This window comes from Triturus cristatus, chromosome 4_1, assembly GCF_964204655.1.
Source record: "Triturus cristatus chromosome 4_1, aTriCri1.1, whole genome shotgun sequence".
Lineage (NCBI taxonomy): Eukaryota > Metazoa > Chordata > Amphibia > Caudata > Salamandridae > Triturus > Triturus cristatus.
This window is the reverse complement of record NC_140585.1, coordinates 632,340,318-632,363,431: the sequence shown is the minus strand read 5'-3', so window position 1 is coordinate 632,363,431 and position 23,114 is coordinate 632,340,318.

Below are 23,114 nucleotides of genomic sequence, written 5' to 3'. Positions count from 1 at the left end.
CTGCTCGAAGCCTGGTACAAAGCTCTACAGCAGCTACACTGATGCAAGTCACATGTGCCTGTCCCAATCAGCCAAGAACAGAATAGCTACATTGCTCTATCAGTGGTGTAAAGAAACTTGAGGGTCCCTGATTAACCAGTAACCTGCATGCATAAAATGTAGTCCTAAAAAGAGCTTATCCTTGGAGTCCACTGACACTGAAAAGTCTTGCTATTTTGGTATATCTAGTGCGTGGTTCTCTATGATGATGTGAATGCTGTGCTTTGAAAAATGAGTTCCCATGTGAATTATCGTGTCTGTCTGTGGAATACACGTTCCATTTCAAACTTGAGCTAATTAAGAGTGATGGCAGGCAACATTACTTGATAGAATCGCTTAAACATTCAGCACTTAAAGTTCAAAGCATGTTAAGCTTGTTGCTGGGTTATGGAGTTTCATAGTACAAAATATACGTCTTGTTAGGTTATCTATTCATTTTAACTAATTGCTAGGTTACCTTCTTGAAATGTTTATTTGATCTTTTTAATATCTACACTAAAGGTCTGATTCAGAAACAATTTGTACATCCTAAGGTACATAGATATATGCCTAAAATTACGGTCACTAGCCAGTACTTTGCTGGTTGACAAATCATTCAGCAGTATGCAAGGAAAACATGATGTGTACAGCGTCTCTGGCATATGTCCATTTGCTCGAAACTTTACATGTGCAGAATAATCACATTTCAGGAATTATGCTTGCATTACAGACCGGAAATAATGAGAATTAAAGGATCTATTTTGAAACGTATTTTTATGGAAATCATTTTATCCGCTATTGTTCCTCCAGCCTCTGGCGATAGGTGTGATGATTAGCTTTACCACACTGTCTGCACCACTCTTATATGGGTTATTCTGGTGTAAGTAAATGATGGGTCTAGGAAAGTAATTTCAAATATTTATGAAAACCCTCAAAGTCACAGCTCTCTGGTTATTCTCCTCATGACGTAGGATTTTTCAAACCTTTCACCGGACATAAATCTATATATTAAAGTATTGCTTGCCAATGTTAAGCATCCTTTTCATAAGCTCTGATATCGTAGATGGCAAACTCTGCACATGTAACTTAGAATTTCACCCTTCATAAATCATGATCCACTCATGTGAGCATGACTCGATATTATTCATGTGTAAGTTGGAAGTTTTGGGAACTGGACCCATTTTGTCATGTGTGCTTCCCATTGATGCCTTTATCAATAAGTGAGGTAAGGCGTTGATTGAAAACATTGGTGTACAATCAAAGGACTCACAGAGTTATTTTTCTATATATTACTATCTCAAGGTCAATCAAAAAAATGTCTCCTGTTTTGATTTGGTGGCTTGAAATAGGACTTCAAATGCAGGAAAGCCGAGAAGAAATGTGCTTGACTTACAGTTCTGTCTACAGTGAGCCAGAGCACTGCAAGCAACATGCACATTAAAGGAAGCAACAGCTGAGCCATTTGCTATAAATGATGGAAGGTTGCAAAAGCAGTTTCTTGCTGACAGCATTAATTATTTATATAAATGCCATTCAATGAAGAATCCTAAGTGCTACAGTCTATGTGCCATCAATCAGACACAAGGTTACATACTTAACTCTACGCCAATAGTTAAAGGTTGCTCATTTCAGTAAAATCCCATTAAAAGTCTGACTTTGGTGTTTGACGGACTTTGATAAAGCAACACAATTGGTCATATATCAACTAGATGGAGACCATTAAAAAGAAAAACACATTTCTTGGTTAATAATGAACAGTTCCAGAATTGCAACATGCAGGGCACAGCTGCCGCGATAGAATAATAATAGTATTTGTTAAAGATTGCATACGAAATCAGTCTTCTGTATAGATTTGGTGCACGTTTACGTTGGGTAGTGACACAATCATGAGTTCCTTGTCAGCAATATACGTAGCTATTGAAGTACATCCCAAACAAATCCTCATCGTATCCAAATGTTGTTGATATAAAGGCAGGTTTCAGCTCTCCAGCAGATCTGGTTTAATCAGCACCCTTAAAATATTCAGTGACCAGACGTATGACAACAGGAAACAAAACCCTATATGAAAGGTGAGAACGCTGTAGTGTATTTCTATATGAGAGGGATAATTGGATGACAATAGTGTTAAACTGTTTATGTGACGAGGGGTTGTCGTATATCTGTACTAATAAACTTAAAATAGAATTGGGTGAATCTATATTTCTTTGGCGACATAGATGCAGAAATCACCTAGACAGAATGAGCCGAACATTTTAAGCCTTTCTCTGTTGTACACTCAGACTACTTTTTGCATAGTGTTAGAAATGGGATTTCTGGTTGGCTAGGGCTTGCACCTAAGCCAGGCAGAAACCACCACTCTAGTCAGGGCAAGGGAGTTACACGCCAAAGACAACCCCTGCTTCACCCCCTTGGTAGCTTGGCATGAGCAGTAAGGCTTATCCCAGAGGCAATGTGTAAAGCGCTTGCGTAACACACACACACAGCAGCAACACACTAGGCACACCACAAAAGGAACTCCACACAAGGTTATGTAAAAAAATAGCCTTTGTATTATCATCAACACATTAGAAACCTAATCACACATTTACACGGTGCCAACTGGCACTAGGCCCTATTCACAGGGGACTATATACAAGACCAGGCCAATCGGGCCACTGTCCGAACCATTAGAATACAGGTAAGTAAATGCAAAACACAACCAGTAACTACTGGTACAATAATGACCTCAGCATTATTATGTCAGGCATAAAACACATTATGCCCAACCCTCCTACGCATAATCCTCTTACGCACTAGGACATCAGCAGCCCAAACCCATTAGGCACCAATCATGGGGCATAAATCACATTGGGCATAAATCATCACAAGCATAAATGCATTATACCATCTCATTAGGCCTAAACATCACCGCATGACATTTGCATTAGGCATCATCTTCAGAAACTGACCCCCCAGGCCAACTGGCCTTCTCAGAGGGCTCAAATGCCCTACCTCCAGCAAAGTCATGGCTCAGCTGCCACTGCAGCAATTATAAAAAGTACGAAATGCACTTGGCCTAAACATAGCAGCTGCCGCTAATGGCGGTACAGCTATGAAGGCAACAAAATGTGGGACTTGGAAAAATGGCGCTGGGCTCTGGGACCGTGCTCTGGGGCTCTCCCAATAAATGTAGCCCAATGGGCACCGAAAATGTGCCTCGATCATTGCAGCTGCCCACTGCCAGGCGGGGCAGCTGAAAAACCAGCCTGGGCACTGCTGCGCCCTGTGCACCAGGGACACGGGCACCGACAATGTGCCCTGGCAGGGTTGCGCTCCCCAGCCAGCCCCACCGGGGGAAGAAGACACGACCCTCTCTGAGCTCCACTCACCGGGCTTTTCAGGAAAGGCTCCCTCTCCTCTCTGGCAGGCTCCTCATGACAGGGTAGGCTCCCGCTGGTCACCAGACTCTTCAGGCTCCCACTCCGTATCTGGCCACCGGACTGCAGCAAAACACGGGGCTCTCCTCACCACACAGGAGCCCCGCCTCACCGTAAGTACGGTACTACCTGTCCCTTCGCTTCACCCGGACACCCTCCTGGGACCCGGGACTTATATCACACTGGGCGAAGGCCGGGCTCTCTCTGCTTTGCTCTGGACGTGGAGCTGGGCTTCCCTCGCTAATGCGGAAGTCCCGCCCCACGTCAGGTGCCACGTTGCCTGACTTCCGGTTTGAGGGATCGGGCCGCAGCGGTGATTTCCTCGGAACACGCGGGGTGGGCACCTGCCGTAATTAAACGACACACCTTATGCGGGGTGGGCACCTGCCAACACAGCGGCCATGCGGGGTGGACACCGCTATTAGAATTAAGCATAAAGCGGGGTGGTCTCCCCCTGCCTTGCTCAACTCACCACACCGGTAAGGCTGCATGAACACGGGGTGTGCTCCCGCTATTTATCGCAGCATAAATGTCCAAAAGCACACATCAATGCGGGGTAGGCTCTCGCTCTCTCCCTTCCATTAGGGGAAATCCACACATCGGGATTCCCTCAGGAAAGATCGCAGCTCAGCGCTGTGAAGCCCTTGTGCTCCTTTTCCATGGCAAGAGTAGAATAAAGCGCTCACAGGGCGCAAGGGCAGTCAAAAGTACTTAGATTAAGGTCCACGGGCATAGCTGGGCCCAGGGAGGCCAGCACACAGGGCCCTCCAGCAGGGAGGCAAGCCCCCATGGCAGTTCCTCCTGGGCCCCAGCAGCAGCCAGCCCCCACAGGTCCAGGAACAGCTCTCCTTCATGGGGTCACATCCCCTACATTTATATCACCTTTTCCCTTTGTGTATGCCAGCACAGGGCTTGGTGAACCAACAAAAACTGGTACAGGGGGATTTGGAGTACTTTGTTTACAAGGCTCCTCTTCCCCTTTGTCAGGTGGGGGGCTCGTCATCAGATACACCACAGGGGGGTGGAGCCAGCCGTCACTAGGGCAGGCACACTCCTATTCAGGGACCAGGAACTTCTCCCACCACTCCAAATGTAGATGTCCCATTCAGCCTAGCCCTGACTCACTCTGCCCCTCCTGGAGCCACACAAACCTCCCAGCCCCTGTCACTCAAAAGCCAGACAGGCAATTCACATCAGGCAGGCAGACACATAGCACACAGAAATGCCAACTTCTAAAAGTGGCATTTCCAAAATAGTTATAATAAATCTGCGCACACCATTGTGTAGCATATATTATTACCATTTCAAACATACCAAACTTGACCACGCTGTGCCTCTCATATCAGGAATTACCACTGAAACACTTATCAGGGAATCCCCAATGCATTCCTATGGGAGGGCAGCCCCACAGTAGTGAGAAACCAAAATGGCTGTTTTTCAGTACCAGGACATGTCACACACACTTAAGGTACATGCCCTATCTTTTACCTACAATGCACTCGGCCCATAGGGCTAGCTAGGGCCTACCATAGGGGTGACTGACATGTAGTAAAAGGGGGGGGTCCCGGTCATGGCACACACTTCAGGTGCCACATCACAGCGGCAGTGACACTGCGCGCACAGGCCCTGCAATGGCAGAGGCCTGAGATAGGTTTGAAAGGCTACTTGGGTGGACGGCGCAATCAGCGCTGCAAGCCCACCAGTAGCATTTAATTTACCAGACCTGGGTATATGAGATGCCACTTTACATGGAACTGACAGGTAAATTAAATAGGCCAAACAGGTGTAGACCAATCTTACCACATTTATCACAGAGAGCACATGTACTTTACACTGGACAGTAGTGCTAAAGTGCCCAGAGGCCTAAAACCACCAACACCATGCCAGAAAAAAGGCTAGGAGAGAGATAAAAAGTTTAGTGATGACCCTGCAAAAAGGGCCAAGTCCAACACATAGGATTTAACTCAGAAGGTTTCTGTCGGAGCCTTTGTGAGCACTAAGCACACTAGTTACCATTAAGTGAACTGCAGTTCAGACACCGGAGAATTGCTAAACAAGCTCTACCTGTTACTAATGAAGCAACAAAACAGTGACCCATTTCTTAATGCAGTAGGCTATAAATACTGGGACCTAGTGCGGAAATCAAAGCTCACTGAGAATATCTGGCATTTGAGAATACCAATTACTTGAAGAAATGCCTGACCAACATATATGAGTAAAGGGAAAGGTGATTGACTTTGTATTTCAAGCATTTTAAACTAGAAATTGTGCAATAAGAAGGAAACCTTGCAGAGAATTTAAGATCTGCTGTATTATTTTCCAGTAATTGTATTTCTTAAGTTCAGGCACAATAAAGTAAAGGATTGGGCTCCACATATATTAATCTTTAGTAAACCTTTTTTTCCAAAAACATTTCTATTACCAACTAAAAGAAATTCATGACAAATTAATTCAAAGTAACGAGACAGGCCTTTTTAATGTGTAGTTTATTGAAAAATATTATTTCAATTCTTTTTTGTTAAGTTGGATTGGATTTTAATTGAGCTTTACAATGGGACTTTCAAACATTGGGATTGAATATAATATGAGTAAAAGTAGGAAAGATGCTTTCTATTGGGACCATACCTAACTGCTTACATCATAAGACAATTGTGTTGCCAACTTGCAAAATTAACCCTGATTTTTTATATATATAAAAATATATGTGTGTGTTATTAAGCTAAAAGACCCAGATAGAAGTGCTGTTACCAAAGAACACCTTTAGCTCTGAGCTGTACTTACCAGGTTCTAATATTTTTAAATGCAAGGTTTCTTAAGTTGGGCTTAAGTCATGATATATTGTAGAAGGGGCTGTGCTTAAGACTGAACTGTGAACATTCACATTTAAACTGGATCCTGGTTAGCTTAGTTCTGTATATACTGATAGCAAACAACGAATCCCTTAGGTGCACAGAATTGTGCCTCCATTCTCAGGGCCTTATCTGAGTAGCCAATAGCTTTTGCTAAGTAAAGGTTTAGCCATTTGTCCATGATCACCTAAAATGTTGAAATGAGTTATGCTTTTTCTGCACCTCAAATAAATGTAAGCTATTTAAAAGTTTTAAAAGATCACTCACATTGTGTTTTTGTGTGCCTATATATGACTGCTGGGCTGACTTAAGAATTTAGCCACAAAGGACCCAACTGGCAAGATATTTTCCATCTGAAATTGTAACTTGCAGGCAGAAAAGTGCCGGCTTTGAATGTAAAACCCAAATCCCAATTAACAAAGTACGAATCTTCAAGTTTTTAGTTGTGTAGGTATATGGGATAAAGTACTTCCAACTTACAAAGATATCTGAAATCACAAAGGAGATCTGCACCCATGCAGTATCCAGAAGCCATAGGTCGAGTACCTTTTACGTGGTCGCTGAAATACTCAGTGCCTTGCAACATAATTTTTAATGTATTGATGAGAGTACATTATTCACTATCACGTGGGTCATTTTATTTCCGTAGCCTTCCCAAGTGAGCTCATATTTTTCTAGGTAAGGTGTGGAATCTTCCAGTTCTAATTTTTCTTTTGACTCGTATTGGTAATTGTCAGTGCTGCAAGAGGACTGTTACTCCTAAACCACATTGTGAAAAACATGCCAATGTATGAAAACAATAGAGCACCGCGGTGCCACAAAATGGAGAAGAGAGTTTTGGTGCTGGGAACTGAACTCCCTTCAAGTCTGCAGTGTCCTGATGTCATGATTGCTTCTATTGAAGGCAATCGTTTATTGGTGCTGATCATCGTCCGGCTTCAGTGCAGAGGACTTCATCTGGAGTGATGGCCAAGAGAGACCAGAAAAAATAGTCCCCCTTGGAAAGAGCATTTTATGCAAATTTGCTGCCTTACCTTGGGCCAACCAGATCTCCGTATTATGATTGTGAAAGAGACAAACAATGGCAGACCGTGCTGACTGGTGACCGTTCTGGATTACAGTAAGCTCTTCTATTTGAAGACACTACAGGGCTCCTTTCGTCCATGGGTAAATATTTGGAATGAGGTAGAGGGGACTGTGGACGCTGGAGGGAGGAGAAGCGGGGGATGTGCTCTGATGTCACCTTTTTTTTTTAACCTCATTCGCCTCCAACCCCAGACAACTTGAAGAATAGGATGACACTACTGTTACTCAATTTTTGAGACGTAGGGCCTCGAGATGACACCCGCCTACCAGTAGCAGAAAAACCCACCTCATGTTGCTGACCTCTCGTTATCAAGGAGAGGGTGGTTGCGCTCTCTTTTGATTACTTGTAACCGATGACTGTTGCCGAAGGCTCACCCAAGATCGAAACTGGGAACCAAGAAACGGCGAGGCCCAGCACAGTCTGAGAGCTTCCCAAGAGGCATAATCATAGGATCAAAGAATATTTAACTGAAGGAGAATTAACCAGGAGACCAGTTTATCAAACAATCCCAAATGGTTTTCTTTCTGCTACTCTTCAATCTGGCCAAATCAGTCTTAGAGGTTTTATACAAAGAGGACAACTAGTCTGAGTGTATGTGGAAATGGCCTCAATCAATCTCTTACATAGTTCTTGTCTAGCCAACAGAATAGGATAGAATAAGAAGCCTCTAATCGAGCCTGTGACTTCACTTTGTATACCAAAAATGATGAAGCTAAGAGAAATATGAACTGGGTTGCCCAAGATGTCAGTTAGAGTATTCCCTACTCTCTCTCAAAATTCAGAAATGGCTGGGCAGTCCCAGAACATATGTATATCGGAGGCATTCACCATGTCACATTTTTTACAACTGACAGGGGAACCCTTAGCCATTTTTGAAAGTCTAGCCGGGGATAGGTAAGCCCTATGTGTGGTAAAATAGTGGTTTCGCCTAAAACAAGCTGGCTTTACAACTGTGAATAAAGTGTCAAAAGATGTTTGCCACAGATCTACCCAGTCTATATCTAATATGGAAGCTCCCCATAGTTCTTCGGCTAGGCTAAAATCCCCATCAATAACCTCCTCAATGGACCAATAAAAGAAAGATACTTCTTTCGTCCCTGCTGGCCTCTGTACCAGTTGCTCTTCCAGCATGTTCCCTCTGCCTATCGTTTTTTTAAGACTCTGGGACCAGCTCTTTAGTTGTAGGTATTTGAATCTAGACATACCTTCCGCTAATTTATCGTCTAATGACGCCCAAGGCAGAAGTGAACCCTCAATAGCCAAGTCTCCCCACACCAAGAACCCAGCTGTTTTAAGAGGGGCAGCCAGTTTGCCCTTCAAACAGCTTGGGGAATCCCACAGTGGAGCTAGACTTGAGAAACAGTCTAAGCCCGTGCATTGTTTAATTCTGGCCCATGTACGAGCCATGCTCAATAAGACTTTCAGCCTGATTTTCTTGAAGAAATTTTGGTCTCCATATTTAAAAAGAAAGCCCTTGCGAGATAATCCCACTTGATCTAGAATAGCCAAAAACATTATCCCCCTCTCCGATGAATCCGGGGATTTCAGCAACATTCTTGAGTGTGTTAACTGGAAAGCCCAGGCGTAGTACTGTAGGTCTGGTAGTGAGAGAGCCCTTTTTCCCTCTTACGCCTTAGCTTTTTCCAGGATATCCTCGTGGCTTTATAGGCCCACACAAAAGAGTTAATGGATTGCTGTAGTTTATCAATTGCCTGCTTCTCAAAATATAGGGGAATGGTGTTAAAAAGAAAAGTAACTTTTGGCAGAATTACCGTCTTGATTAAATTAATTCTACCCAAGATGGTCAAAGGGAGATGAGCCCATGATTTCATGAGTTTCTGACACTCTCTTGAGATATTCGCGAGATTTATCCCCGTCATCTTATCTATATTCTGGACAATCTTCACCCCCAAATATCTCATCTCGCTCTTGGTTTGATGTCGAAACCCCTGTAGTTTCCACAACATGATCTCAGTTTTTCCTGCATTAACTTCGTAACCCGAGACTAGACCAAAATCCTGTGCTAAGCGGATGACGTGAGGAAAAGACAACTCCAAATCTGGTGTAAGAATTAAAATGTCATCCGCGTATATAGAGCAACCTTCCTCTCCCATGCTCCACATTTAAATGGTGTAATACCCGTCTCCTTCCTGAGACGTTGAGCAAAAGGCTGTATGTACATATCAAATAGGAGGGGGGAGAGGGGCATCCCCGTCTAGTTCCTCTTTTAATCCTGAAGTGATTTGGTCAAACTTCCACTGACCAAAAGCCTCGCTGAAGGGTCACTGTATAGGAGATTAATACCTCGACTACATTTTAGCCCAAAATTACATTTCTCCAGCACGGCCGCTAGATAGTTCCAGTTGACCCTGTCAAATGCCTTGGTGGCATCTAGTGTCATTGCTGCTAAAGGCAGTGAGAAAGTGGAGGCAAAGTCGATAGCACCTATAAAATCATGGGTAAGATCAAAAAGGTTCCTACCTCTCAGAATGCCTTTTTGATCTGCATGCAACAAACCACCGCCACCAAACCCAGCCTATCAGCCAAGATTCTAGTAAAAACCTTATAGTCAGTGTTTAAAAGCGAAATAGGTCTGTATGACCCACAATTAACTGGAGGCTTCCCTGGTTTTAAGATCAATGTTATGGTAGCTTCTCCCCACGAGGTGGGAGGTCTAACGCCTTCAACTAATACTTTGTTAAAAAGAGTTGTCATAGTCGGGATTAGTGCCTCCCAGGAATCTATATAATTCTACAGGGAGGCCATCTGGCCCCGCGACCTTACCCGTCTTACAAGTAGAGATAGCCTTCCTCACCTCCTGTTGAGATATCTCTAGCTCCAATGTTTTCCGTTGGAAGGAATTTAAGGAGGTAAGATTAATCGGACTTAGCCATTCCTGCATACAGTTGTTATCTACCTCGTTATCTTCATCATATAAGTCTTGAAAGAAGGCGAAAAAGGCTTCTCCGATCTCTTCATCATTAACTACCGATATTTTAGTGTACTCATTATCAATTTGTTTTATAAGATTTCATACCCTATCATTCTTGGCTTTCCATGCCAAAAGCTTGCTAGCCCCCTCGCAGTATCCAAAGTGGGCAAGCTTACTAGCTTCCCAACGTTTAGAAATCCGCATCTGAATAATATTCTCTAAGTGATCCTTCAAAGTTCTCAGTTTCGTAAAATGTGTCTGGCATATTGTTGGGTCGGTCTCATTATTCATCTTCCTTTCGACCTCTTTCATTTCATGCTCAGTGTGTGCAACTTCCTCCGTGAGCTGCCTATTCTTAAATGAGGTCCTACTTTTTACTAAACCTCTCAAATAGGACTTCAAGGCATCCCACACTTCTGAGGTCTCTGCCGAACCTACATTTACCTTTAGAAAGAACTCGGTCTCCTGAGATAAATAACAGGCTTCTGATTCATCTAAAAGAAGTGTACGATCAAATGTCCACACGGATGTATGACGTTACAACGCACACTTTTACAACGCATGCACTTACAACGCATTTTTTACAACGCATAATCCATTACAACGCATGACATTACAACGCAGGACACTACAACGCATTTTTAAAAAATACCTTTACAACGCATTACCATTACAACGCATACTACCTTTACAACGCATACCATTACAACGCATAATATTAAATTACATTTAAGGTAAGTATTAGATAGTATAGGGGTAAAAATTACTATTCTAACTCCAGGGGGTGCAACAGTAGGGTAAGTGTTGGATAGTGTAGGGGTAAAAATTACTATTCTAACTCCAGGGGGTGCAACAGTAGGGTAAGTGTTGGATAGTATAGGGGTAAAAATTACTATTCTAACTCCAGGGGGTGCAACAGTAGGGTAAGTGTTGGATAGTGTAGGGGTAAAAATTACTATTCTAACTCCAGGGGGTGCATCAGTAGGGTAAGTGTTGGATAGTATAGGGGTAAAAATTACTATTCTAACTCCAGGGGGTGCATCAGTAGGGTAAGTGTTGGATAGTATAGGGGTAAAAATTACTATTCTAACTCCAGGGGGTGCATCAGTAGGGTAAGTGTTGGATAGTATAGGGGTAAAAATTACTATTCTAACTCCAGGGGGTGCATCAGTAGGGTAAGTGTTGGATAGTATAGGGGTAAAAATTACTATTCTAACTCCAGGGGGTGCATCAGTAGGGTAAGTGTTGGATAGTATAGGGGTAAAAATTACTATTCTGACTCCAGGGGGTGCAACAGTAGGGTAAATGTTGGATAGTGTAGGGGTAAAAATTACTATTCTAACTCCAGGGGGTGCAACAGTAGGGTAAGTGTTGGATAGTGTAGGGGTAAAAATTACTATTCTAACTCCAGGGGGTGCAACAGTAGGGTAAGTGTTGGATACTGTAGGGGTAAAAATTACTATTCTAACTCCAGGGGGTGCAACAGTAGGGTAAGTGTTGGATAGTGTAGGGGTAAAAATTACTATTCTAACTCCAGGGGGTGCATCAGTAGGGTAAGTGTTGGATAGTATAGTGTAATATTATGCGTTGTAATGGTATGCGTTGTAATGGTAGTATGCGTTGTAATGGAATGCGTTGTAAAGGTAGTTTTTAAAAATGCGTTGTAGTGTCATGCGTTGTAATGTCATGCGTTGTAATGGATTATGCGTTGTAAAAAATGCGTTGTAATGGTAGTGCGTTGTAAAAGTTGCGTTGTAAAGGTTGTTCCCCTGTCCACACCCTCGATTGTTCTTTTTCTAACAAATTTAAATCCATCCATACCTCTGCAAGGTCTGATAGTCAGATAACCTATGTCTTTGACATTGCTTCTCAAATCATTACTAACCAAGATGTAATCAATCCTTGATTTGTGTCCATATTTACGATTTGCCCTGCTACTTGGGGATTTGTTCATTTGAGGGTTCAAGACTATGTTGAAAACTCCAGATAGAATAGTTGAATCTGGAAATCCCAACAGATTCGCGAAGATGGTTTTCAGAGTAGAGGGGTCATCCAGGTTAGGGCCATATTAGACTACTACTGTTAAAAGAGAACCCTTAACCACTCACTTTACAATGACCCACCTGCCACTTGAGTCTGTCATAGTATTAGCAAGACAAGCATTTGCTTGTTTTTTTAACCAGAATGGCTACCCCCCTTATGTTAGCGTTTTGACTGGAACTAACACAGTGCTCTACCCATCTGAGCTTTCCACAAATCCCACTTATTTCTTCTCTCAGGAGATGTGTTTCCTGTAAGATAATTATCTGAGCAGGGGAGTCTTTAAGATATTGAAGAATTGTTTTCCTCCTACATTTTACTCGGAGGCAATTAACATACCAGGATAAACACTGTAATGTTCTCATGGAGGATTAAAAGGTGAAACCCTGAGTATGCTCGGTCTCCCAAGTGTCGACCCCAAACCAAGAAAAATAGCCAGTAAGAAATAACTAAACCAAGAGGCGAATGATAATTTGTTATCTTTTTTACCCCAATGCCCCCCCACCCGTGCTTCCCCTTCCCCCACCCTTGAACCCCTCCCTGGAGAACCCTACCCCCATGTACCCGGACTCAAGTTCTGCCTACCAGGGCACCCTACCCCGTCCCTAACTATTGCTATTAACTAAAAGTGAGCAAACAGCTGAAACTCACACATTTCTAGTGTAGTGACCCCTGTATTTAAATTAACCCAATTTCTGACCCTAATTACCTCATGTATTTCTTTGCAATAGGTAAGGATTTGTAAGTCTTCGATCATAATCAACTGTTCACTAATGAAAATCCAAACATGTAGTAAATATGTGATGTAATATTCCAATAAGAAACTATTTAGGGACTTTGACCAAATTATCCAAGAGCTCCTCCACCTCCTGCACTGTTTTCAAATTATACATTTTATTGTTGTGCATAATTTTTAAGTGTGCAGGGAATTTTAATTGGACAACCGCCCCTAATTTCTTAAAGTCATCCATTTTCTTTCCCAGCTCCCATTGTCGATCTAAAGTTACTCGAGCTAAGTCCGAACGGATTTCAAAGGCGAAGTTTTCAGGTTTCAATGATTTCTGCTATAAGGCAGCGTTTAGTATCTTCTCTTTCAGGGAGAAAGTCAAAAATTTTATCAAGATCTTTCTTCGTTTTGTCCGGTTGGGGTGCCTCCTGAAGGGGTCCCTATGAATCCTTTGTATATCCCTCATCAAGTCTTCCTCCGACTCTTCAATCTGGACCGATTCTTTTATGAGGGCTGCAATAAAAACTTTAAGATCTTCCCCCTCTTGGACATTTAGAAGGCGTAGATTGTTGCGCCAGGAGTTGTTTTCTAATGATTCTAGTCTGTCCAGAAGCAAAGCGTCTTCCTTCTTAAGCGTCAAGATGTCAGCTTTAGCTGCTCCCAGATCATCTTTAAGCTCCTCCACAGAACTTTCCAAAGCCACAGCCCTGGAGTTAAGAGGGTCCAGTTTTTTCTCAAGAAACTCACAGAAGAGCCTGATCTCTCCCTGATTCGTCTCTGAGACAGCAAACCCCTTTCTGATGTCCAAGGAGAGGGTAGAGAAAAGGGCTTCCCAAGATGTCGCAGAGGGACCCTCTTTCTCAGAAACTTTCCCCACTTCTCTACTGCTACTATCGTTTCCACAACCGCAACCATTGCCTTTGCTGCTGTCACTGCCACTGACCTCTGCGCTTTCTGCGGCAAGGTTTTCTCCTCTTACGTGCCCTCTGACTTCACCTGAGGTCATGATTGAATCTGCTCCCAAGATCTCAGGGTTACTTGATATTTCAGGTTGTTTAGTAGGTGTGGGGGTAGATGTATTTTCTGTCTCAACCTCCTCCATAAGTCCTGTGGAAGGTTGTTGTTCTATCTCAGAGTGCTAGAACTTTTTTCTAAGGGTCTCCCCCTGTTTTACCACGTCCAAGACCTGTGGATAAATCTTAAAATAGGACCTTAGTGATGGGATGATCTTTACTTTGGAGTCTAGGGAATGACACCTCTTTCTGCTGGTTTTAGTGCTCCTGCCCTTAATCTCACAGAACTGAAAAGAAGAACTATTTTCAGGCTCCTTTTCCAAGGTGTTCTCCCCTTCCTGTATGCCCCGCTGTTATGTAAGGCATATTTACCCTCCAAGGGCGACTTGGGTTTTTTGTTAAGAGATTTCTCTTTAGTAGACCCCTGCGCTGCTGCTCCTCGTTTCCTGCCTCTTTTTGTAATTTTTATCGTCGAGGTTTTTGCTCCCTTAGCTTTAATAATTCCAGAGGCTACACTAGGCTGTATTGTGCTGGTCTCGAGGAGCTCCCCCCCCCCCTTCCTGGCTCACCAAAGTCTGCCCTGGATGACTCTACGGCCTGAGGAGGAAAGGTAGGAAAAGCTTACTGACCTCTGCTACTTTGCTACTCGGTGTGCCCCCCTCCTCCTGATTCCCCAATACCTCGCTTTGTTCCGACGTTAGACTCAAGGCAGTCGAGGCAGACCTACACCTCTCCGCAGGGAACTCCCTGCTCGTCTCCTCCATGCCGACACCCTTCTCCAGCGTGACCGGCACAGCAGATCTCCCCGCGCTGCCTGTGCTGCCTCTGCCCTTTCCGGACTCGACTCGGAGGAGTCCGCAAGCAGCCACCCTGCGACCCCTCATCAGCTCCAGGGCCGCTACAAACCAGCGCGGGAGGTCTACCGACACTCCAACGCACATCCCCCAAGCACCCAAGGTGAGCCAGACTTCACACAATCATAGGAGGGGGGTCAAAAAAGAAATGGATTTTGCAGATTATTTCCGTCTCTGCCGTCACTGCTTGCTACATAACTCCACGGGACGAGAAGCACCTCCGGCGGCAAGAGACCGCTTAACTCACGGCCGCCATGTTCTCCCGATGTCACCACTTCCTTCTAATTAGTTGTTACAAACACGTTGTGACAAATGTATCCGAATCACAACTGCTGTTTTAGTGTTTGTAGTGTTTGGGGGGACGCTGGTACAGGGGAGGCCTAGGGGCATGGGGAGATGGTAACATAAAGCAGGACACAACAGCCAGGGTCACTGTGGTGGGCCAAAGACCACGAGCGGTCTCGCGCCCGTTTATTTATACCTTCGGGCGTGCCCGCCCTCCGGGTGCGTGGGTGCGTGACCAGCGTGCTGGAACGGGCCGGGTGGCTCCGTTACCACATCCCTCCAATCTTTCAGATACAGAGATCATTTATCACGGAACAGTTCGGTTCTTGCGCACACCACGCAAAGTCTCTGAGTCTCTTACTTGGGGCCGGGTTTGGCCGAAGTCCATACGGCTGACTCCGTGGAACATCTCCTCGGCCTGTTCCTCCTGCCCCTCGGCCACTGGGCACCTCGGCCTCTGCAGAGGGCCCGTCTTCTCGATCGCCCGCCCCGGGCAGTGGGGGTGCGCTCCGCGATGGGCTCGCCTGCACTCCTGGTGAGCCGCACCCTTCCGGGGCCTCAAACTCTTCCTCCTCCTGGTCAGTCTCAGGGAAGACGGATGTTATTCGTTTGAACCAAGATGCATTTCGCGTTACCGTCCGCGTCCCTCTCCTGGCGGACACCATGGTGCCCTGCACCCCGGTCACTTCCCACACTTCCGGTTCAAACGGGGTACGATATTTCCAATTCGGGTACCGGTCTTTCAGGATGACCCCTTTTCCCACCTGGAGACTCCTCGCCCTGGCTCTTCTCTTCAGACTGGCCTTCTCGTTGGAGGTCCGCCTTCTCCCTTGCGCCGCCTCTTGGTCTAGCGGCCTAGGCTGCCACACATGACTCGCCGGGATATTGTCCCTGGGGGCCTTCTTGAACAGAAGGTGCGCTGGCGCACACCGGGTCGTACAGTGGGGTGTCCGGCGGTAAGCACTTAGGAACTGCGAGAGGCATTGATCCGCGTCTTCTCCTTGCTCGACTCCGATTCTCAGCGCCCGGTTCATCGTGCGCATAAATCGCTCCACCTCACCATTTGCCTGGGGCCACTGCGGGGTGATCTTCCTGTGCCTGACCCCTCGAGCCGCTAGGTAGTCCTGGAACTCTCGCCCTTGGAACGGTGGCCCGTTGTCCGACCGGACTTCCTCAGGTAGGCCCATCATGGCAAATATGCGGTCCAGCGCCGCTCGCACCTGGTTGAATGTCGTGGATGACACCACTTCCACCACCGGGAACTTGGAGTGTGAATCCACCACCACTAAGGTGTGTTGCCCATCCGGGAACGAACCAAAGTCTACACTCAACTTGGACCAGGGTTCCAGACATGGGTCCTCCGTGATCACTGGGTGAGGTGTCGGCTCCCCCCCGGTGATGTTGCACGAGTGGCAGTTGCGGATGGCTTCCTCAACCAACGCGTCCATCCGAGGGAACCACACCTTGCTCCGCAGCCTTGCCTTGGTCTTGGAGACGCCTTGATGCCCTTGATGCGCCAACCTAACCACCTCTCCTTGGAGACTCCTCGGAATGACGAGTGTTGCTCCTCGCAGGACCACGCCATGCGGCCCCTCGCTGAGTTCACTCCGCGCGTTCCACACCTGCTGTCGATACACTCTCTCCTCTTCAGTGAGGGCTTGCACTCCATCCAGGAAGTTCCGCCAGTGGTGGGTCGCCAGCGTGCGCTTCACTTTCACGAGGCAATCGTCCAGCTCCGTGGCCTTGCCGATGTCTTCCAACGTGAGTGCCACCGGGCATGCAGCTTGCGACACCAGGCGGACGAACTCCTCCGTTCCCGCCTCATCCGACTGATCAGGGTGCACCGGCTCCGGGTGTCGGGACAGGAAGTCCGCTGGGTTGCTGGCCCCGGGTCGGAACATGACCTCAAATCGGTACGCTTGTAACTGGACCGCCCATCTCTCGATCCTCGGGGGCCCTAGCCTCGCCGTGCCGGCGAAGAGCGGAACAAGGGGCTTGTGGTCGGTGACCACCCGGAAGTCGTGACCATAAAGGTAGAGATGAAAATGTTGACAGGCCCACTTGATGGCCAGCGCCTCCCGCTCGATCTGCGCGTACCTCATCTCCGTGGCCGTCAGAGCCCTGCTGGCATACGCGGTCGGGACCCATTCTTTCGCCTCCGTCTCCTGCATCAGGACCGCGCCCAGCCCCACGGGGCTCGCGTCCACCACCACCTCTGTCCGCCGGTGGGGTCTGAAGTACGCCATCACCTTGTCGTCGATCAGCGCGTCCTTGACCGCTTGGAACGCCAGATCTTCCTTAGCCGCCCAGGTCCAAGGTTGACCACTCTTCGTGAGAAGCCGGAGCGGCTCCGACAGGGACGCCAGATTGGGAATAAACCTCCCACAGTAGGTTGCCATCCCTAGGAAGCTCCTGACCTCGGTGGCGGATGTGGGCCTCGGGGCAGCGCGGATCGCCACCGCTTTCTTCGGATCCACTCTCAGGCCTTCCCTCGAGAAGATGTAGCCGAAGAACTCGACCGACTCCTGGTAGAAGGAGCACTTGGCCTCGTGCAGGGTGAGGCCGCTATCCGCTAACCGCTGCAGCGTGTCTCGCAGATGCCGATGGTGTTCTTCCAGAGTTCGTGAGAACACCAGAATGTCGTCACTTAAATTGATGACTCCCTGGAGACCCGAGAGAGTCTCCCTTATGGCATTTTGGAACACTTCGGCCGCTGACGAGATTCCGAAGCTCAACCGCTTATATCTCCGCAGGCCGACGTGGGTGGAGAAGGTGGTTATGTTGCGGCTATCGGGGTGGAGTTCAAGCTGGTGGTACCCCGAGTTGAGATCCAGTTTCGTGAACCACTGCGCGCCGTTGAGGTCGGCCACAATATCGTCCATGGTGGGCGTGAGGTGCCTTTCGCGCTTGACTGCCTTGTTTGGGAGGCGCATGTCCACACACAACCGGATGGCGCCGGGCTGCTTGGGTTTGGGCGCCACGACCAGGGGGGACACCCACGGGGTCGGACCCGATACCTTCTCAATCACCCCCAAGTCTTCCAATTTTTGCAACTCCTCCTCTACCCGTGGTCGCAGGAGGAATGGTATTCTCCGGTGACGCAGCGCCATGGGCCGGACCGTCGGGTCCACGTGTAGTTTGAACTGCTTCCCGCGTAGGCATCCTAGACCTTGAAACAACATCGGAAAGTCCTTCAGTATCTCCCTTGCGTGCAGGTCGTGCACCTGATTCGCGAAGAATACCAGCGCCAGATCTTCGGCGGTGTGGCAGCTCAGCAGGGTGCCCCTCTTGCCTTCCGCCACGTGGAATGTCGTGGCCAGCTTCCTGCCATCGCTGACGACTTCAACGTCAATCACCCCTCGCAGGGACAGTGGCCGGTCACTGTCATACGTGAAGATTTGAGCTTTGGAGGGTCTCAGGGGTGGTCGTGGCGACAACCTCTCATACTGGCAGCTGTCCATGACGTTCACCGACGCCCCCGTGTCGATGAGAGCACTCACCGGGGACCCGGCCACCATGATGTCACACATGGGCGGCGGTCTTCTCCTCGTGCCTTCCCGGCCCACGAACGAAACGAAGAATACTTCCTCTTCTTCCCCCTCTTCATCGAACTCTGGCTTGGAGTTTTCGCGCAGGGCGGCGGATTCCTCCACTGTCAGTTGGTGCACGCGCGCCACAGCCCCACGCGGGCCGGAAGCACCTCCGCGCCCCCTTCGGCCACCTCTGCAGACCTTTGCAAAATGGTTCGCCCGACCGCACTTCAGACATGTTTGTCCCATTGCGACGCACCGGCCGCCAGGTGGGTGACCTAGGCCGCAGTTGCCACATGTGCTGCCCTGTGGAGCCCTCGCGGCTCCTCGCTGCTGGTTCGGTCGCTTCTGCAGCGCGTCCACTCTCTCTTCCTTGATTGCTGGCGTTTTCGGGGCAGTCGCTGGCCGATTGAGGGCCGCCTCCATCGCATCCGCCCGAGCATTGGATAGCTCGTGAGACCGGCCTAGGACCAGGATGTTATCTAGGGAGATGCCTGGCTCCCGTAGGATGAGACGCCGCAACGGGACCGACCTGCACCCTTGTATGAGCTGAGCCCGAATCTCTGCCCTCTGGTCTGGCAGCTCACAGGACAGCGAGAGTTTCCGCAGGCGTGCATAGAAGACGTCGATGCTTTCTGTTTCTTCTTGTCGCGCCTGGCGAAGCTTAAACCACTCAAAATCGGGGTTGGTTTGGGGGTCAAAATGGCGGTTCAGGGCCCTTATGGCGCCCGCATAGTCGTCGTCGTTCCCCCTGTCCGGTAGAGTTTCGAAGAGGTCGTACAGTTCTTCACCACCGTAGCACATGAGGAGAGACCTCTTGACCGTGTTGTCCGTCTCCCGCACTCCGACAAAGTAGTGCTCCAGCCGTCCGATCCATGAGCGCCACCGCACGGCCGCCGTGGAGGGGTCCGACAATTCGCTGAACGGTGGCAGCGGGGCCACCGCGCTGTGCCCAGGCGCGGCGGCCGCGGGCTGTGCGGCAGCTACCGGCTGAGGCTGCTGCGCCGTGCCACTTCCGCTGGAGGCAGGGGTGGTCATACTCGTCACTCCTCACTGCTCCTCTCCCAGACCGTGGCTGCTTGGCTGGTGTCCAGGCGAGACCACCGTTGCACTTCCTCCCTTGATCGGGCCGATGCAGGCCACCTGCCTGTCGCTGCGCGCAGGCGAGACCTTTTCTTCTGCTGGTGCTGCGCGTGGGCGAGACCTTTTCTTCTGCTGGTGCTGCGCGTGGGCGAGACCTGCTCTTCTTCCTTTTTTTTTTTTTTTTGATGCTTTATTGTTCACTCTCCCCCGCAGGCACCGCTGAGGACGCCCTCTGCCACAAACTGCCTCGGGGCCTTCACCGGCAGAGCCAAAGCCAGCTTTGTCTTTCAGACGCTCACGCAGCTCACGAGGGCCGACTCCCCCCTCCGAACAGAGCTCACCTGCAGAGCGCCCGCCTCGGGATCCACAGCGCGAGGACGCGCTCGGCGAGGTCCGCTTCGTTCCGCCTCCGCAGAGAGCGCCGGGCACCACCAGGCAAGTTCGTAGTGCGCCGGAGGGGCGAGGCGCGGGTAGGCTCCGCCCTCGTCGCCAATGTAGTGTTTGGGGGGGACGCTGGTACAGGGGAGGCCTAGGGGCATGGGGAGATGGTAACATAAAGCAGGACACAACAGCCAGGGTCACTGTGGTGGGCCAAAGACCACGAGCGGTCTCGCGCCCGTTTATTTATACCTTCGGGCGTGCCCGCCCTCCGGGTGCGTGGGTGCGTGACCAGCGTGCTGGAACGGGCCGGGTGGCTCCGTTACCACAGTGTTCATTAAATGAACAATCATGAGTAGAACGCAAACATTTATGACAGTATGTGTACTTTTTATGGCTTTAATTTATTACATGAAAGCTAGAATTTCTCCATGTTACTACATGTGAATTATTGCTATTTTTAAAGTGACATGTTCAACTTCATATAATATGTTTTGCAACAAATTACTGGCTAGATAATGGTGTGTTTCGGTTTCCACAATATAATCTGCATTTGTTCTACTTATATGCAAATATAAATCATTCTGAAGGGGAAGAATCTAAAAATTTCATCTTTTTGGAGGAGGGCGATAGTATGACCATAACCAATAGATAACTTCTGCTGTACATTAAAAGGATTTTGCAAATAAGTTAAGAGTTAAATGACCTTATAAAGGAGCTCTCCCTTCCGCCTTGTTCTTCTATATCCCTATGGAACTGCTTTTTAACATGCATTATTTTTATAATATGCAGCAGATGATAGTTCATCCCATGCACATTTCTGCCCCTCCCTTATTTTGCGATAGTGTGCTGATTGTTTTGCAGTTGTGACTTTTATGACTACGAAGCTTGTTTTGAGAGGGGAGGTCAGAAGAGTGGGTAATGCATATGCTGTGACATGCCATGAAGTTGTAACTGCGTGAGAGTTCAACATTTACGATGCCTCACTCTCAGATACGTGCACATTTTAATCCGCTATTGCAACAAGCGAGTTGTCAGTGACGCTGCAAATTTAGGAAAGGGACAAGCTGACACCGAACTGAATCCTGAAAGAGAATGCAAGAACGGAGATTTAAGCTTTACACACACGAGCAGTTTTTGCTGTCCCTTAATGAATTTGTTAAGAGCATGACCGTTTCATTAGTGTTGGGAGTAAAATTGTTAAGTGTTTGAAGTTTGCACCATACTGCACCTAATATTGTAATTCTCATTCTTTACAGTTGTATTTTAAAAAATAACACGTGCTCAATACATTTAAAAACTCCTGACGCAAATCTAGGGACTTAATACATACATCCATGCCCACTGACAACTTCAAATGCTGCAGAGAGAAAGATGTGTGCGTGATTCGGCCTCTGGAGAAGAAACATGATCATGGACAAAGGAAGGCAGTTTCATGACTGGGAAAGATCAGAAATAAGGCAAACGCTTGGGTAAGCCTGGGGATTGCCTGCTATTCAAAAGAAGGGTCACATTCCCATACCGATGGTTACATTCATTGCTAGTAGATATTCTCCGCTACATGACAAGATCCACCATAGTAACTGCGAATGTTGTAAATGTAAACCCAAGTTAATTTGAAAAAATTAGATTTAAAAGGCATTGGTGAAGAAGTACAGTTTTGATAGGTGCGCAGCGCTACTAAAATGTCAAACCAAATTCTTAAGTGTACTATGATGGCATGTTTATAATTCCTGAACTAGAACCCTCATTGAAGTCCTTAAGGAATCGCCAGAGGTTGCTGCTGCGACCCCTAGCTTGCTCCTTGAGACCCCTGACACTGCCTTTGGGACCCTTGGCCTGAGAGATCACAAAGGCAGTGTCAGGAACTGAAGGGAAATGTGGCTTATATAACCTGTGTTTACTTAATTCATTTGGTTTTATCCTCATTGGCTCTAGAAGGGATTTTAGGGGGCACACAAAAGGGCTACAGAATCAAAATAAACTTGTGGGTCTAGCTTCATGAGAATTGTTAGCGTGTGTGTGTATGTGCATATATATTCACTGGAAAAAAAATCAAAGGTTAAAGTGACGTTATTGTTGGGTAAATATGTCAGTGACAAAATTACTGTTTTGAACTAAAAAAACACAGAAATGCACCATTTATAGTTAGCAGAGCTAACTATAACTTGCGCCCCCGCCACGCATTGCTTATTACCTCACATATTACATTACTGGTGACATCATCCAAGCTTCTTTTGGATGCAGTGCTTTATAAAATGGTATAGCAGAGCTATGAAAGTTATTGCGAAATAGCTCAGAATAATATGAAGCATCATTACTGCTATCATGCATACAACCCCCATAGGTAAAGCAAGCTTGTGTTATGTGCAAAATTAACCCTATACCACACACTTAATGGGTAGCCGAGTTTATGTGGACTATGAACCACAGATGTAAGGGTAACCTATAGTGCACACGATTTTCAATCTGTATACAACTGTTCAGGGAAAACCAAGTTGCTCCAGACACCGAAGCCCTGTTACATACTAGTACCCTACTATGGACAGTCTTTACCTGTATCGAACGTTTGACACTCACTGAACCAAAATGGAGAAATGAAGTGGATATAAGTAGAAAAGTGGGTAACACTGTTTACTCTATTGAGAGAGTTTACTCTATACCACACTGTTTGTAGAAAGTGACACTCTCATGAGTAAAACACCCATGGATATCATTTGGAGGTAGTTGGGGGTCACAGCTTTGACCTCTAGCTTGCTCCCTGCATCTCCTGGCACTTCCTTTGTGAACCCTGGCCTCAGAGGAGGCAAAGATTGTGCCCCCTCTCATCCCAGGGGTCGCAAAGGAAGTGTCGGTAGTAGCAGGGAGCAAGCATGAGGTCCCAGCTCGACTCTGACTACCT